The following is an 18,195-nucleotide window of genomic DNA, read 5'->3' as shown; positions in this document are numbered from 1 at the left end:
CGCGGAGGTTTCTCCGACGATGTCTCGTCTTGCCTCTGGTGTGGAAGATATCTTCGGTGAGATGGAGAAGATGGAAATGCTATAGCTCGTTAGGACTGGTCCTGCCTGGTCGAGCCTCTCTACTCCCCGCGGAGACGTCTTATTACCAACCCAGGCCTGCCGCCAGGGCACGGTGCTCAAGTGAGTCGCTCGCCTGGCACGCGTGAAAACAACTGACGCCGGTCCGTCACTGCTGAACTGTTTTTGAGCAATGAAGGCAACGCGACCACTAAAGGACTCAGCGCATTGGTCAAATAATAATGTGTGTTGTGGCGGTGGTGAGCGCACTGACATAGAATGCACACCTGCCATCGATCAATGGTCGGGACCCACTTACCCAAGAACTACTGAGCAAATTAACTTAGCAGAAATCCTTGCGCGCTTAACATATTTTTTTTTGTTGGTTAGGCCAAAAATTCATTGTAAATCAGCCGTCAAACAAGCTTCGGTAAAATTGATGAGCATTATTTTTACGGATAGCTCGGCAGAAATTCTAGCGCGCTTAAAATATTGATTTAATTTTGTTTTTATTTACTTTGTTTCCCTCTGGTTAAATGTAAATCGGCAGTCAAGAAGCTTGGCTAAAATCGATGAGCACTTTAGAGATTGCAGAAGGACGAGAAAAACGGAGAAAAAAGTATTTGAAAATGGTTCTGATTTGATTGAATCAACTGACAGAAAGACTAACTGTAAACAAGGATACTATGATGTAAAACTGTCCTGATTATTTATCAGGTTGTTTTAACGGCTGGAAAAAATATAATCCAAAGGTTAATGTACACTTGTCATTCATTAATCGATAAAAAAAAAATGACTGAGTTAATTATTCTTTGAAACGTGTTCATTTTTTTCTGACTTTGCTATTGTTTTTTTAAAAGGCCATATTTATCTCCAATGAATTATTGCGCGCATAAATTTGAAAATGAACCGAAGACAGAACTCGCATTGATTAATCTAATGGACCTGCCGGTTTACGAGGAGTTTTTACTCTCCATACACACATGAAAAGAGGGCTGCAAATTAAACTTGACTCAACTGGACTTTAGTAACACTTACTTGGAGATTTTGCCCCATTGGTGTCGTTAACTGTTATATTTGATATACCTGTGTGCACTTAAAGTTGTACAAATGCATCTATATGCCACAGCGCAATATAACTGTCAACATAAACGGTATACGGCAATCCATTTTCTGCGCTCTCTATTTACACGCGCTCGTGTGTAATTGTTATATATCAGCAAGTTCATTTCAATCTGGAGTGTTCAACTAATGTAAAGGTATAAAAATGTCACTACTGTTTGGAAATGCTCTACTTTTAGTGACAACATCGTTTTGCCTGCCACTTTACCGTTATAATGTCTAATTCATTCTGAGTTATGTTTCCGCGTTGGGGATCCGATTTAATCTAGCCATTCTATAAATTTGGAAAAGTTCGAAAATCCTGACAACTGGAGTCATTTTGAAGCCACTTGCAAAGGACTTTCTGACCCCAATGTGTGGCTAAGCAACTTTGCTTACGACACATCGACGCAGTGATACCCTCCGTATTCCAGCGCATAGATGCGTTATTTTTGAGCAGTGACACATGCTTAAGTTAAGCTCAGAACAGATGAAAAAACAGAACATGCTAAGAACACTGTGGGGGTTTCATGTGACAATGTGTCAGATTACAACGTGTTTATGCTACCGTGCTTAGCAACTGTATTAGTGGGGCAGATAGGGGCAATGTTTGGGGGAACTGTGCCGTTGATAATGCAAGCATGGCATTCGGAACACAGTCAGAGAATGTCGTAAGAAAGATATATGGCTATAGGGCCATCGCAGATTTGTCATTTGAAAAAAAAATATTGGTACACAAACAAACAATTTAAAACAATTTCAAAATGACTGCAGTTGTTTGTTAATCTACTTATATTTTTTGAAGGACATATCTGCGATGGTCCTAATCCAAATATCTTTCTCAAGACATACTCTGACTGTGTGCCAAATTCAATGCTTGTATCGTCAAAGGCAAAATCACATCACCTATCTGCAGTACTCTAGTTATTCTTTCCTATTATGCTCACTGCATCCCTGGTGAACTTCACCCCTTCGCGCATGCGTGTAGCAACCCCTTGTCATTATCTCACAAAAGCTCCTCTTCATCAAGAACAGTGTTTGTTCTATTCATTAAGTTCTTTACAAGACTTCATTAAGTCTTACTGATTCCTGGAATCAACCAATCTCGTTTTGGATAATTTGTTGCTTAACATGGCTGGTTAATCAAGAATAGCAGGGATTCATCTATGAATCGATAGCCCAGAAATGAGACTCATTTTTTTTATTCTTTATTGTATTTTACTTTATTTAACTTATTTTGCTGCATTTTATTATAGTTAACTTTATACTATTTTATTAAATTTTTGCTCGTGTTAAAATTTAAAATCTCCAAACCAATTTTGGTAAGATTTTACAGCTCTTTCAGCTCTAAAAGCTTTCTTTAAACTGGGGTACTATTATACAAATCTTTCTTATAAAAAAAATACCATAACATCATTGAGTCTCATCCATCTCATTGAGAAGCGCAATCTCAATTTATCCATGCGATCTTAGGTAACAACATAATCTTTCCCTTAGCAAATATCTCCAAATTAATAAACCTCAGGATGTGAGCCCATGCCTTTGATGTATTAATCTACCAGTGAGACTAAATTTACTGTTCATCTAAATGTGACTTGAAATGCATCAGTGGTTGATGAGGCGAGACGTACGGTTGAGCAGACGCACGCAATCTCTACAGCCGTGATCAGCAGCGGGACGCCTAGGCGATAATAAAACATGACAACACGCTAAACTACATCCTGTACCGTCTGATAATACGGAGGCCCAGAAAGTTAGAATGACCATGACGATCAAAAAAATTGCCTGAAATTGTGGCTAAAACAAATACGGAAGCTCACATCAACCACGACATTAAAACAAATACCCGAAATGCTAAAATTAAAATAAATATGGAGGCATGGACCTCAAAATGGCCATGACAGTCCACATTTACCTGAAATGCCACTTAACGAGAATACGGAGGCTTTGAGCGATCATGCCTATTCAAATTTACCTAAATACAAACTAAGATACGGAGTCCCGGTGCATCCATTACCATAATTGAACTGAGAAATACACGTGCTTAGAACAAACGCATCTTCGAACAGTCACCTCATCTCGAAAAATGTCGACAGGAATGATTTCTATTTCCTTACCGAGGCTCATAACGACTACGGTACAAGTTACATATCACGAAATTGCCACACAAACATTTGGAAGAGTTCGCCCACAAAGGGGAATACAAAGTCTAGGTTTACCACTGTAGGGTTTCAGTGAAGTGTAAATCACCACAGTTAGTGGCTGTTGTGAGGCATCGTATAATTCTATAATTGGAAATTAATCCCTGTATGAACCTCAAATTGGCACAAAGCTGAGGGCCTCAGTGCCCAGTGTCTTTTATGTCCCCTGTTCATACAATGGCTAAGCACTGTGAGAGCTAGTAATTGAAAGCTTAGCCTTTCAATGCTAATTTGAAATGTGTCTATTATGATACCAAAGAATGCCCTAACCTTGCGTCAATCGAAAAGAGTGGAGGATACTTCCTGGATCTTAAGGGCCAGCCTATTATCCTCTGACTAACCGACTGACCAACTGACAGACTGACAGACTGACTCTGAGTCACTGGGTATAAAACTATCCCCGACTGAGAATTTCGGGTGAAGCAAGCTTAGTCTTGTTTTGATGTAAATGGGGCAAGCTATCGAGAAAAACGAACAAGGAGTACGAGCACATATCACTGTTATTGAACCTGGGTCGCTTCGATTGATAGCAGCGGTAAGAACATCCCATCTGGTCATCGAGAGCCACTGAATGGACTTGAAGTAATGGGGATCCAATACAGATCGTCTTCCGCTCGGGTTCCTGAGCGTGGGTTTAACGGATAGGAGCAATCAGAGACTGGAGCTGAGCGCGATAGTATAAGACGGACGAGTTGAGATGCTAGACGATTTGCGGTGGATCTAACGGGGCCAGCGGGGCCACACGTGAGATGGGCTCGCTTACACGGGAGGGTGTACGGGTACAGGTGCCATTGAGAGGATCTCGGCCGATAGCGTGGAGCTTATCAGGGCCCGATCCCATAGCAGAATAATATTACTAAGCCAATTTCAGCCGATGACTGGGAACCAAACAGAACCAATGTACATTTCGTGGCATGTCGGCTGTCAACCTGTCTTTGTCAAAAGGCCCATGGCATGTAGTTTTTTTAATGCAATTTTTGCAAATGCACCTTTGTGTCCAATTTTCAATTGCTGTTTTGCCATTTTTAAGGGTATTTTGGTGCCTATTTTAGGCCTTTGTGCTTATACGATATCCATATTCATGAGCAAAAGTGTAATGTCAGTTCAGGCAGAAACCTCAATGTTATTTCAGCACCAACATTTGCTAGAATTGAAGATATTTTGATGTCGTATATTTTCTTTTCTGTGGTGATTCCTTGTTGTTTCAGTACTTGGCAGAAAACCAATGAGTAAACTTTTCTCACAGATGTTTTCAATGAGCACATATTAATTGGGTTCACAATTTGAACAGAAAACTGTCAAAAGAATAGCAAATCATGTGTGAATGTGACTGGTGTCCGGTCTATGGTTGCTGTGCACATGGAGTTGCCCAGCAATATATTCTGCTAAGCAGCTTCAGGAAATTTGGCCCATGTCATCGGGTACCAGCGATCTTTTTTACATCCGAAATTGCAAATATTAATATAGGGATACCATGAAACCTGATATATTATATTTTGTTTCCCATACAAACTACGCAGGATTGCATCTCAATTTGACATCATACATAATTGGAGGAAAATACGCTTACAAAAGAAAATTCCAAATATTGCTGCGTTGCATGGTTACTCCAAATAACAAAATTCAAGAGAATTAGATTTTGTTGTAAGCCATACCGCAAAAGCGTGTCAACGCGCTTTCATGTCCGTATCAGACGTGGCTTTTGACTGCAACTACATCCTGAAGCTCATATTTACCAGCGAGACGGTTAATGTAATTATAGGTTCGATTTTCTCACGTCTGCCCAGCCACCCTCAAGACGTAAACTGCAAATAGTGCCCTGCCCGTTCGAAGTTCAAACAAAAATCCGAACGCCAAACAGTGTCTGCGAAGATGTTCAAATGGCGCGAAGTCCAAGACACAGTGTGATAGGGCTTAACGGTTGATGGTGACGAGAAGGAAATATTATTACTCCGTTCACTGTATAAATGAGAAGAAGGCGCGAAAGGTGATACGAGGGCTTTGAGGCGGTCGTCGCAAAACATCATCAGCGGGGCAAATCTTCGTCGCTAAATCGATTTTCGTACGTTGCTAGAGCGCTTTGCAATGGTGTTCTTTTACCACGAGAGACGGAAGGTGAAGTTTGAGCGGTATATCGCTGTGTTGTTGTGGGTCAAGACACTCTCGAGGCTTCTGGGTCGGGATCAGAAGAGGATTTGTACCCTGGTCTTTTGTTGATTATTGACACTCCGTGTCCGATATCTCAATCCGAGTGACGAGCTTACGCGGTCAAGTGCCACATCGACGGGGAGAATATGGCTCAACTCCCCCTCCCCCCCCCCCACCACCAAAAAGGGGCAACGAAAAGTAAAACAAGGAGAGCAATCCAGAAAGGACTTAAGTCAAGACTTTAATGTGGCTGATGCTGAAATGGGCATAACGGCCTATAATCCCCGAAAATATCATGTTTTGGATTGTTTACTTATCATATTTCAAAGGTCTTGTTGAAAGGAAACTAACCTAATGTCTTTAATACCGTTCCCGAGAAACGACGAAAAATCCCGGTTGTTTACAACGGACGCGGCGAACAATTTGTGGCATAAGCATACGTATTTGAAACCGTCTCTATAAATTCGATGAACTGTACACGTTGTGTGTGTTTTACATAATACACACAGCACCAATGCAAAAAAAAATGTTTCTTACACTTCTGCATCAGAATGCGACTGTGAAGCTGGATGTACAACTAGCACTGAACAGCTCGATTTTTATGCGTCAAAATGTGACCTCCGAAATTCGTTCTCGCATGGTTCTCGGAACAACAACACAAAACGCCCAGTTTTTAAAGGATGGTTGTGTGGTCGTTTATATACTACTTTTAAATGCTCTTTCCAATTAATATAAGTTCGTTTGAAACGCGTTTAGTAGCCCAATTGGACGCATTCCAGGATGGTAATGGCCCTTTAAAAGTATTATTAGAAATGCCGGAAACAGCCTCAAACGCAGCAATTATGTTTCCAGACAAATCTGTATCATAAACAACGCCCTCTAGAGTCAAATGGTCTCCTATGCCTTGCGAATTTCCACGGACGGCCTGACAGTTTCTCGCTATTGTTATTAAAAAATAAACTACCAACAAGAAGGGAAAGGTGTTTAATAAGTTCGCAGCTTCTGTGTGAAATTGCTAAATTATTGATTTCCATCAATTCAATTAAGCAGGGAATTCGTGTTTCGCATTGGAAGCAACGTCTGTTTTATAACTTTTGAAAGGTCAGGTTTATCGAGGCTGAATCGTGAGCGTACGTTAACCCCAAAACTGATCAGGTCTTCCAACCACGCTCCCCTGTACATATACGCACGAGGACATGACGAGACTTTGGATAGCGTCTCTCGAGATTTCGCGAGGATGCATTAGCTTCCAAGTACGCGGATAGTCCTTCGCGCTGACAACCATGGTATAACCAACGCGATTTACATTTGTCACACCATTGACGTTTACCCATTCAGCTCAGCGTCAGAACAGTCCCAGGGCTACCCGCCTGAATATGCGTTCAATTATTTGCCCAATGTGCCTCGTGGGCACGAGACTAGCCGTGTGCGTGCTGCTGGTACAATGTCCAAGTAAAGTGTCGCTAAACGGTAAACTTTACCATGCTATCTTTGGTACTGACAATATAGTGCGTCAAAAGCGCAGGGACTCTGGGGAAATCTGAAGACAATTAAAGTCTTTAGTTGATTTAATTCCTGTCCAAATTTACCACAAAACCTCAAAGTTTAACACTGGAAATATTAAGACGTTTCGTGGTTGTATTTGCTCTTGTTGCTCTCATGTGTGATCGGCATTTTTCGCTTCCTGTATTTCGCTCTTACACATTTGCATTCTCCCTTCTTGAATACGCACATCAAACCTCACGAGGTTAAAGGGAATGTACATCATTGGCTTTCGCTGTAATTTCAGAAATGAACTATTTGACAGGTGAGTATAATAGATTAAATATTGTTACACTGACATGTTTGAAGTTTTGTGTTCAAAAATACATGAAAACCAAGAAAAACTAAAATGTTCAAGTTGTTTTGTATCCTTACTCCACTAAAGATAAAATGGATCAATTTATAGATGCCGGAAATTTGTTAGCTATTAAAGGGAACCAGTTTAGCTGGCCTGCACCCGTTCATGAACGTGTAACCAAAAGCAAAAAAAATTTGGACTGAAAAAAAAATATGGTAAATTTGGAGCAGTAGTTGAAAAATAGTTAGGTTTTCCAACGGTGGTCGGCCGACCACCGTTGGAAATGTATACAAAAATACAATTTTCTTGAAAATGACTTCACACCAGGTGCCAGAATTTTACAGGATGCTTTAGACTGTCATTTACCAACATCCTAGTAAGCTTTTACGTAAAAACTTTGTCGTATATTCCCTTTAATGCTTATAAAGTGGGTGTCTCTTGGGTCTTAATGGTAACGCCCGGGGCTATAAAGAACTGGCCATCCCTTTCACAACCGGAGAGAGCATTCTTAATCCTCGGGTACCAACCATACAAAAGGCTCCCAGAGAGAGTTCTCCCTAATCCCTGGATGAGTTTTTCCGTGTCATTGGACGCATACATTTCGTGTTGGTTTTGCTCAGACACCTGCAGTACTTAGATCTGTTTTCCCCCTTACTCCGAGAGAATAACAACGAGCTGCATAAAAAAGGGTTTCCCGTGGCCGTCCAAAGGAGAGACTCGACCGTGCGTGAACTGATCACTGCCCGACAAAAGACGGACTTTATATATCTCTCAGTGGCCGACATGGGGCTGGTACTTTAAGTGTTCGGGTCCCATTTAAGAAATGCCAACTCAATCATGTCAACTGCCGCAGACGGTATGGTGACAAGATATTTTAGGCACCTAGATGAATCTTTTTAAGCTCTTGCAGGAGCTTCAACATGTCACTTGGTGGTCGGTCGGTCGGTCGGTCGGTCGGTCGGTAGGTCTGTCCCCGGAAAATTGACCAAAAACGTTTCCCCAAAATATAATTACCAATTGACCACAAATTGACCAAATGCAATGCCGTCGTCAGTAAATGCACTCTTGGCGACAGTTTTTCGGAACACGCCTCATTGTCTCGATCGATGCACATGCGCGTCAACTTTGCATTTGAAGTGAGACATTCCGGAACGGGCCAGAGCTAATTATTGTGCACTCGCGCTTGTTTTTATATTCAGACCACCACACCCAGAGTTTTCGTCTCCAAATTTAAGATGTCGGCCTACTGTCCGTGGTATTCGAGTTCCACGAGAGCACAAAATTCTTTAGGAGTGGCTATTTTCTGATAGTCTTTATAGCACCTGATCTACAAAATTATTGGGCCAATTTACCCCATCCATTTGGGTAGGACAGGTCTAATAAAGCTGGCCACAAAGCGCAGGAAATTCTATTCAATTGATACAAGAATGTCCTTACGAAAGTTCTTTCGTATACATCTAGTCTATACAATCGCCCGGACTTAGCCCATTCATTAACATTACCGGGATGCCTATACGAGCGCACTGCCCGGATCACAAGGGGCAGTCAGTCAGTCAGTCAGTCAGTCAGTGAGATAGGTACAAAGGTGTCACTAGGCTGACCTCTGGGACATACATTCCCTCTCAAAGAACTGGGAAAGGAACCTTGTGAAAGTAACAATCTAAAATTGTACTACAAATTTTTGATTGCCTTACCTCTTTTATTCAGTCGTTTCTTTACAGTCGTCTTCTTGTCCCTATCACAACAAATTCACCAGCTTGTCCTATGAGTTGGCCATTGATTCGTCATTGATCAGTTGTCTCCTGTACAAATTGATAGAAGAACGGGAAACAGAATCAATCTTCATTTCCAAATTGGTCCTCTGACAAGTCTTTCAAATCATTTGATGCCTCCGAATCGCTTTGAAGTACATGTAGGCCTACACTACTCACCTTACGAGCATAGAGCTAGCTCTATGGTACGAGGAGCAAAGTAAGCCATGGTCTTTCGTTTCTGCTGTTCCGATTGCGTATGGTCTGAGCTTGTCTGTCATCACCGCTAAAAACAGAATCCATGCGCCTTGATCCGTTTTACCGTACAGACCCCAGACATCATTTTGCCAGAATCACCAATAACACAAGCAGGGCACCCGACTGTACTATTACCGCAGCAGTCAGTAGGAATGTGTTTTGAATTGCTGTTGGTGAACTGTGGAGGGCGTGGTTTTAGCACCACGTGACGAGTTGGGAGGGCTGGCTTAAGCTTGTAGCTTTCAGTCCTCCCCATTAGGTCACTGGTCCCGCACTAATAACTTCTTAACACCCTGGCATTCTCTGGAATTCTGAAGCCTAGAGCAAAGTGTTTAGTGTGACTTGGAAGCAAAGTGCCTGTGATACTCAACTTTGGAACTGAATTTCTCAAAAACTAAGCAACTCAGATGCACACGGATTGCATACAATAAAAGTTCAATCTATAATTTACTAGCAAAAACGAAACAGCTTGAATTCTTACACAGGGAGTATATGGAATGAGCCTACAAAATAATGACCAACTTTAAATCTGTTTTTCTCGAAACACAAAAAAATGGGATACGTCAGTTCGTGGTGCAACCGACGTCATGTGACCTGCACGCGAGTAGTCTACGCCGTGAACAAGCATCTGTTGAATCGGATCAACTCGGGCTTAAGGCCTTTTTGTTGCAAGATGTACATGCTAAGTACATGTAGAGTATACAAACTCGCCATATAGTAGGCCTATAGATGTATTGTGCTGACCAAATCTACTGGTGTTTTTGCTTTCTGTTTAAATTGGTTAATTAGACACTGCCAGAAACACAACAAAAACTGGATTGCGCAATGAAATCAGTCCAAGAACATACACAATTTTACCTTTGACTCAAAAACTTCTGAATTTGTTTAACGTTTACTGAAAGTCGCACGCGCTGTTGCTGAGTAACGCCCAAAATAGCGCCCTCTGTTGAATTATCGCATTTGAAAAGGGCGGCTGTGTGTTTAATACAAAAGACATTAATTGGAAGTAACGATACTGCTCGAATTAATACAAAGTGTCCTGACACTTCTATCCAACACACGGAACAGCACCGCGCAGCGCCTGAAACTTTCTGATTGAAGCAGTCAAAACAAAAGTGTCAATTGGTGATTTACGGCGACTTTGTTTAAGCGATAGGGCCGTTTGGGGGCATCCGGCGATATGTCCCGCGTGGCCAGGCGGGATACGGCAATCCAGCCCGGTCAGTCGGGTCAGTATATGAGTCCGGTTGATTGTTCAGGTGTTCCGGGCCCTGTGGACTCCTTGACGAGTGCTAGTACAGCCTCAACGTAGCTGATTAGCCTTTGTTTCAAATTGTGTCACTTGCTTTTTACAGTTGCGTATCAAGTTTCCAATTGCAGTTGGGGTAAAGTGGATTTAGTACACCGTGTCCTCTGGAGACATGCACACAATAGGGAACAAAAGATTGTATACGTCTCCACAGGGCAATTTCTACAGATAAATACGTCTCAACACGGTTTTCACGCAATAGATATATGGATTTTACTCAAAAACTAGGAATTTCCAAGGTGGGTTGATTTGTCGCAAATGGAAAAGTTTTAGAAAAGGGATATTAAGTCCGAATTTCAGCCAAGGAAATTCATTCTGGTTAAAATAAGAGCATTTTGAAACTGCACTTTCAAACTCGAAAACTTTAGTACACGAGACCAAAGAAATGTCTCCACAAGGATACACATTTCAGTATATATGCACTGATACAGTATCGATTCTCTATAGGAAAGTCAAAATGACGACTTTATTTAGTTTCCCTGTATTCACGTAACAAAATTGCCTCTGGACTGCTTGATAATCAACTATTATATTTCCCGGTGTTTATACAAAAGGACGCAGATATCTTCTCTCTCTCCCCAAAACAAAACTTTGGAGAATTCTTGTCCATTCAGATTGTAACCGGATTGTACCCTAAAAAACAACCTGGAGAACTTTTTAATCCCATTTGAGATGCAGGTCAAAACAGGAAGCAGTTCTTTTTAAACTTCATTTCTTTCCCTTCCTTACGTTCCCCGGGCGATTTTCCCAGCAAACTTTCCAGCTAACTTTAGTAAGTAAAAAAAAAAAAAAAAAAATCTTCCTCTAGTAAAAGGAAAAAATATTTTCAAAATTCGTCAAAAACTGTTTGTTCAACTTGGCTGTGCAAATTAGGTAGGACGACTGATTCCCCAAATCTGATGAATGGACAGTCTGGGCGATTGTCTAGAGACTGGTGCCGTAAGCGTGTTGTTATTCCACAACGCATCTGCGATACGAAGTACCAACTCCCACCGGAGCTGCGAACAGACAAAGCGAACGGCTGTGGGGTAAGATAACAGAGAAACTTGACGTTTAATACCGAGCGTCTTTCTTGTCATATATACCAAGTCGTCTTGGGATGCCGCCGTCAAAAACCTGAAATGACAGCCCAGCAGGGACTGTGCGTGAAGAAAAAAGTTGATTTCCAGAAGGAATAATGTCTCTCTTTCCTGCTTACACTGCACTTCAAAAACCTGGTCTTTGTTTATTTATTTTTTGTTTATTTTTTTTTTTTTAGAAAACGGATCGAGCTCAAGAGTCGTATAAGGTAATTTCCAATTATTTTCTTACTTTCAGTCCCCAACAATAAACAAACGGGGGTGAGTTTGTCTTACATTCACTATGTGGACTTGTACTTGTGAACAAAAGATGTCCATAATTATAATGCAGGTTGTGTTGACGTTGTGTGGACTAAGCCGTGTCTGCATAACGCTTCGCCCTCTCTGGAAAACAGGTTTAGAGGCATTTTTGGGTAGGTTTATCCGTGGAGAAATGAAGAGAAACACTAAAGGGAATCATAGAGAAAAAAATTGGGTTTAAAGAGTTTTCACAGTTAAAGTAAAGTTATTTTGTACAAGTTTTCTAAACTACACGAAAACAAAGGAATGTCCACATAGTTTATGTAAAACAAACATGCGTCACAGGGGTCCTATCCGTTATTACACTGCCCGGATAACATGTGAAAGTCAGTCAGTCAGTTAGTCAGTCGGGGAGTCGGGGAGTCGGGGAGTCGGTCGGGGAGTCAGTCAATAAGCTTGCCCTCGGGGATTACAGAAAACCACGCCCATATTTCTATGTGTACATGTACTGCAAACCTTTTCAACATGACATCCGCTCGTTGAAATCGTGATCCCAGTTGCCCGAAAATAATTTCCCTGCCCTGATCTCCATCATTCAAGCAGATAAACTTGGATGGGAAAACGTGCCAAGCAACAAGTGTATCTTATTAATTTTTGTGTATCAATTTCTTTTCTGCAGCAGAGAATTTCTGACCTCCTGAACTCCAATTTGTAATGGGGCTTTCGTCCCATTAAAGGTACAGTATGCAACATTTGCTTTTGCTGTAATGTTCAGAAATGGATGGATTTTTTTTTTTGGGGGGGGGGAGTATTTTATAGCAAATATTGTTCCATTGGCCTGTTTGAAGTTTTGTGTTCATGGATGGACAAGCCAACCATGGGTGGCATGGTTGGCTTGTGCGTAAAGCGCTCGCCTCTCACCAAGGTGACCACGGTTCGAATCCTTGCCGCGGATCGCATGTGAGTAGAGTTGTGCGTTGGTTCTCTCCTGTGCCACGAGGGTTTGTCTGGTCAGGGAACCAGGCTAGCCGGGTTGCACCTGTTCACGAATGTGTAAACGATTGCAAACAAAATGTAGACTGAATTTGGTGAACTAAATTTGGTGAATTGGGGTGGTGAATTGGGGGCAGTATTTGGAAGAAAAAGCCAGGTTTTTTCCAAGGATGGTCGGTCGACCATCGTTCGAAATTGATACAAAAATTCAACTTCTCTTAAAAATGACAGCACACCAGATGCCATGATTTCACAGGATGCTTCAGACTATTATACCGTCAAGTAAGGTATTTCATAATAATTTGGTAGTTTTGTGTTTTGATGTTTGCAAATGTTTGTATATTAACTATAATTCAGGGATAAGTCCTTACTTAATATGCTGCACGGTTGAGAGTAATTTTGGATTAATTTAAAATGCACCACAAGGATTAAGCTTCCAGAGGTCGGCAAATATCAGGACACTTTGTGGGATCTGCATCGTATTAAACTTGTTTTATCAACCAAATCTTTACTATGATGATTTGTGGGTTGTTTTAATTAGCATATCTTGAAATCACAACTGGATGAACTCGCTTATATGTTGAATTCACAAACATCTGCACAGAATTTTTACATCCTAATTATGACAGGTTTTACATCTCAAACGGGATCAATTTCTAAATTCACCATCCATCATTCATTAGTGAACGATACACGAGGGGTATTATACGACTGATATTACAAAAACACTAATTTAACTTATACGTATTCGCCCTTTAATTTACTAGAGATTTATTGGATAACGTGTATGCAAACCCGGTGTAAGTTCACTGTACAAATATTTAATTACAGCTGCTAAACTTAATGCGTTACACGAGTAGCTTCAGTGTCTTTTTTTCTTCTTCTTAACTTTTTAGATACAATATCAGCACTTTTTCAGTTTCGGAGTTCTCATAGCTTGTCTCAACAATGAAACAATATATCCATGATAGAACAATGACATTTGTCTTGTTCGAAATGGGTAAGGTTATTTTTTTCTGAAAGACGTGTATCGAAGTGGTGAAATACACCACCGGAATTAAAGAGACAATCTGACTTGAATAAGCCTCTGTACTGATGACGTCACACTTTGTTTACATGTGCACTTTCCTATGGAGCCGGTGGGGGCCCATGGTCCACTGAACACCATAGGAAAGCACACACGTAATCAAAGTGTGACGTCAGCTGTACAGAGGCTTATTGCGGAGGTCGAGGTTGAAGAACTCAGAGGAAACACTGATGTTTCCTATGGTTATCATCAAGCAGAGATAGAAAATAGTTCCCGCTGTTTACATGACAACAATAATATGCAAATAATGAATGTCTGTGAGTGCAATGGTAAGAATAATTTCATGAGGTGACAGATGAAATGTTCCATTCCACCTGTCACCGAATGAAATTATTCTTTCCATTGCACGAACGTGAAACATTCATTATTTGTTTTATATAACACCTGAATAAATCCTTGTCATCTGATTTGTTGACTTTTAATAGCCAATTAGTCAGGTTAAAAACTGTTTGAAAGTTTGACAAGGAAGTTCATCATATTTAATTTATGCAAACTGTTCAACAGGTTGAGAACCATCATATTCAAGTAATTTCGATTTAAAACAGTGCCACCGCCAGTAGCGATGACACCGTGCACTGTGCGCTGCGCGCCGCGCGCGCGCCGTGCGTTGGGACGAATAATTCAATAACATGTGATCAATGATCAACCAATCAGATGACAGGGATTTATTCAGGTGTTGTATAATATTGCCTGTTTGCATTGTGTGATTTATGAATGCTTACACGTCCGATCGACTGCGATGTTAGTTCGATGAGTGTTCGACAGTTGTGGTCCTTTAAAGCGATGGAAATGCTGACTCCTTCTTTTCGCGCTCCTTCTTTAGCCTCAGCAGATTTTCGATTTCGACTGATCTCAATTAATTTCTGGATGCTTTATCTCCAAAAATAAAAAGTGGGTAACAAATGAAAACGATACAAATTTTTTTTTGAGGACTTCTGCCTTTAAACAGTTCGAAATTACTGTTAATTTTATGAAATTGAAAAACAGTTTCTTTCAACATCGGACTCTACACCTACGAGTCACCCACAACGCAATAAGAAACTTGAAAAACCCATTTGTCTTTTACACTTTACACCCGGACACTTCACTGTGCGCCAGTCGGGGTTTATTGACATACCACTGTTACCCTTTGCGACAAATGATATTTGACTACAAATCGCATGCGTTATGATCGGTGTTGAGGGGTCGTTCTCGTGGGTTGCAACTTCGTTAAACAATTATACTGTCACAGCTATCAGAAACGGATTTCCAACTTCAAAAATAGGGACATGTGTTGCAACTCTTTGACGTGTTTCACCTGCACACCGAGTAGAAGATTAATAAGTTTAAGGTACGGTACTTTGTGGTAAATTTTGGGTAGTATTCCTCTCAAAGTACGGTTGTATTAAAAGCAAGAAAACAAGAAAGCAAAATTATACGTCAAACGTTGCCTTACGTGGAGACTTCTCCTCCACTTCATACTTGAAATCCCTTCAAAGGCATTTCTTTCCAATTGCCCTCAGTATACGAAACTTACAGTAGTAGGATTGAATAACTGTGACACGCTTTCTACAGTCCACCAAAGTCATAATGCTTGTCAAAACGCTATACAAACAAACTGTGGGTTTTGGAAAATGTTATCACGTCATCGTAAGAAATAGGTCTGTCTGCTTGAATGGCATGCAAACCAAGGGTGTGGAATGGGACAGCGCGACTCAAAGTCCGATGACAATGGGAAAACTTGAGACGCCCCCTAGCGCCTTCCTACACCCATCCTGTCATGGTTCGAGTGCTCTCCAACCCTCTGTGCCTCGTTCAAATTATGTCTGACACTTGGCAACGTTTGCTGTGCAGTTCTTGAAAACAAACAAAAGCCGTTTGGCTTAATTTTTATCACCAGAGGCAAGAAACCGTAACATGCAACTATTGGTAACTTCTTCATGAAAGGTTCTTCGTGTGCGCGTGGGTACGGTCTGCAGGGCCGGCTGACGTGCACGTAGGCGTCCGGATCTGTGCGTGAAGGCGCGCGGGTCTGCGCGTGTACATGCGTGGGTCTGCGCGTGTAGGAGCGTGGTTCTGCGCGTGGGTCTGCGCGTGGGTCTGCGCGTGTAGGCACCAAAGATATAGAATAAAGAGACACATGGGTCTATCCATTGATCTCCATATACACAGACGTGTATATGGAGATCAATGGGTCTATCATAGATATAGAATAAAAAGACGGCGCACGGGTCTACGCGTGTACATGCGTGGGTGTGCGCGTGTAGGAGCGTGGTTCTGCGCGTGGGTCTGCGCGTGTAGGCGCGTGATTCTGCGCGTGTAAACGTGGTGTGTCATAATTAACATATTTTGGTGCCTTTAGGTAGCCTCCGATACCTAAATCACTAACGCAATTCAAGACAGTAAGGCCGTAGCTGGTGAAGAAACCTCCGTCAGCAACGAATCTGTTGCACCATTCCAAATGTGATTACTTATAAACATGATGAATGTCCATACACTATAATATAGACACATAAATTATAAACACATCGAGGACAACTCCCGGACAAATGTTTCCTAGACTCTTCGAAAGGTCATTCATCAATTTATTTATTTTATTTTGTTTGCCTATGAATACGTCAAGCCAGATGTGCGGTCGCTTCTTTGAACAATACCACAATTTCAGGCGAGGGGTCGAGCGCTTAGTAAAACTCGTGTCAAACTCGTTACCAAGCAATACTTTTTCTTTTCATGTTACCGAACGCAGAAATAGAAACACAGTCAGCATGGGAGATCGTAACCTTGCAGAACAAAATGTACTGCGCATTAACTATGCACGACAAAACGTGCTGCGCATTTTAATAACACACACGTTTTGATCATTATGTTAAGCTTGCGTCTTGCAGACAAGCGTCCTTAAAACCCAATTTAGTGGAAACCAAGAGCATTTATTTTGAACGACACCCAAAAATGCGTATACAACTATATAGGATGGAAAAAAATAGCTGCTCTCAAATTTCGCAATTTTTAGTTGCAGATTTTTCGTGGAATTTATTGTGTTTTGAACAGTATTACTTGATGTGGCACTTACACTGAATTGAATTGAATGGAAAACCGACAAGCATCATTAGAGTCTCTTGTAGAGTATAGGCCTACTCAAAACAATATTGTCTCTGTTGCTTGAAACTTATTACATCTTGGAGAAAGAAAAATGAAAGCTCTTGTAATGGAGTGCATTCGTAATACATTACATACAAAATGACAAATTACAATCTTGGAGGACGCGGATCTCTTTAATTTTGATAATAAACAAACATTCTGGTGAAACCGCCTATATTAAGCCGATGTGGAAGATGCTGTGGAAGATGATGAGATCAACACTTTACAGTGGGGGAAAATAATATATAACCATGATTATTCTGTAATTCCCGAAGTATGTTGTTTAAAGGGCCCATGTAATGTTATTCTTTTCCTGCAGTCCTAGCAAATGCACCTTTGGGTCCCATTTAACCTTATTTTTTATTTTCATTTTGCCATTTCTAAGGGCATTTTGGTGCCGTTGTGGTTTTTATGCTAATGTAAATTTGCATATTCATGAGCAAAAGTGTGATACCTGGCAGAAATCTCAATGTTACAGCTGATTCAGCAGCAATATTTTCCAGAATTTTGGACATTTTGCTGTCGTTAATTTTCCTTTCTTTGGCAATTCGTTGTTGTTTCAGTATACGTGACAGTAGTTGCATAAAATGTGTTCACAGTCAAATTCATGCTAAGGGCCCTTGAAACGTACTGATTATCGCGAACGGAAACCGAGCATTTGCCAACAATTTCATGAAACCTCCAGTGGAGAAAATATAACTCGACAAATTAACATGGCGAAGAAAGATATGCCCGCAAACTGTCACAACCAACATTACAGAACAGTTGGGCCTGATGGTTTAGATAAATCCATAAGCTCGGCAGCTCTGTGCAACTCGCCTCTCTGTTACTGTCACGCGGGAGGAATTTACACCCCAACGTTGAAGTATTCCGTGCAATTTCCGCCGGCCCGTTCGCTAGTATCAGCTTTAATGTGCTGCCGATGGTAACTCTGTCAGCAGCGAGCTTTCGGGTGCGCGGTGAAACATCTATCCGGCCATTACTGTAATAAACGGTTCAGCAGGAGTAAAAAAA

At 41.2% G+C, this 18,195-nt stretch overlaps 1 protein-coding gene across 3 annotated transcripts in view; it reads right to left on the bottom strand.

The window, feature by feature from the left end:
- Positions 1 to 18,195, bottom strand: part of LOC119731276 (neuropeptide FF receptor 2-like) — an 85,727-nt gene that overhangs the window by 31,315 nt on the left and 36,217 nt on the right. For 2 of the 3 annotated variants that reach the window (XM_038204409.1, XM_038204408.1), the window contains exon 4: positions 9,042 to 9,149. The gene's annotated coding sequence lies outside the window, so the exon portion shown is untranslated. Of the gene's footprint in view, positions 1 to 9,041; positions 9,150 to 9,278; positions 9,374 to 18,195 lie in introns of those variants that run through there. The other variant, XM_038204410.1, reaches the window with a different exon arrangement.

Source organism: Patiria miniata, unplaced genomic scaffold, assembly GCF_015706575.1.
Source record: "Patiria miniata isolate m_02_andy unplaced genomic scaffold, ASM1570657v1 HiC_scaffold_23, whole genome shotgun sequence".
NCBI classification, from domain to species: Eukaryota; Metazoa; Echinodermata; class Asteroidea; order Valvatida; family Asterinidae; genus Patiria; species Patiria miniata.
The sequence above is the reverse complement of the archived record's forward strand: the minus strand, read 5'-3'. Positions and strand labels throughout refer to the sequence as shown.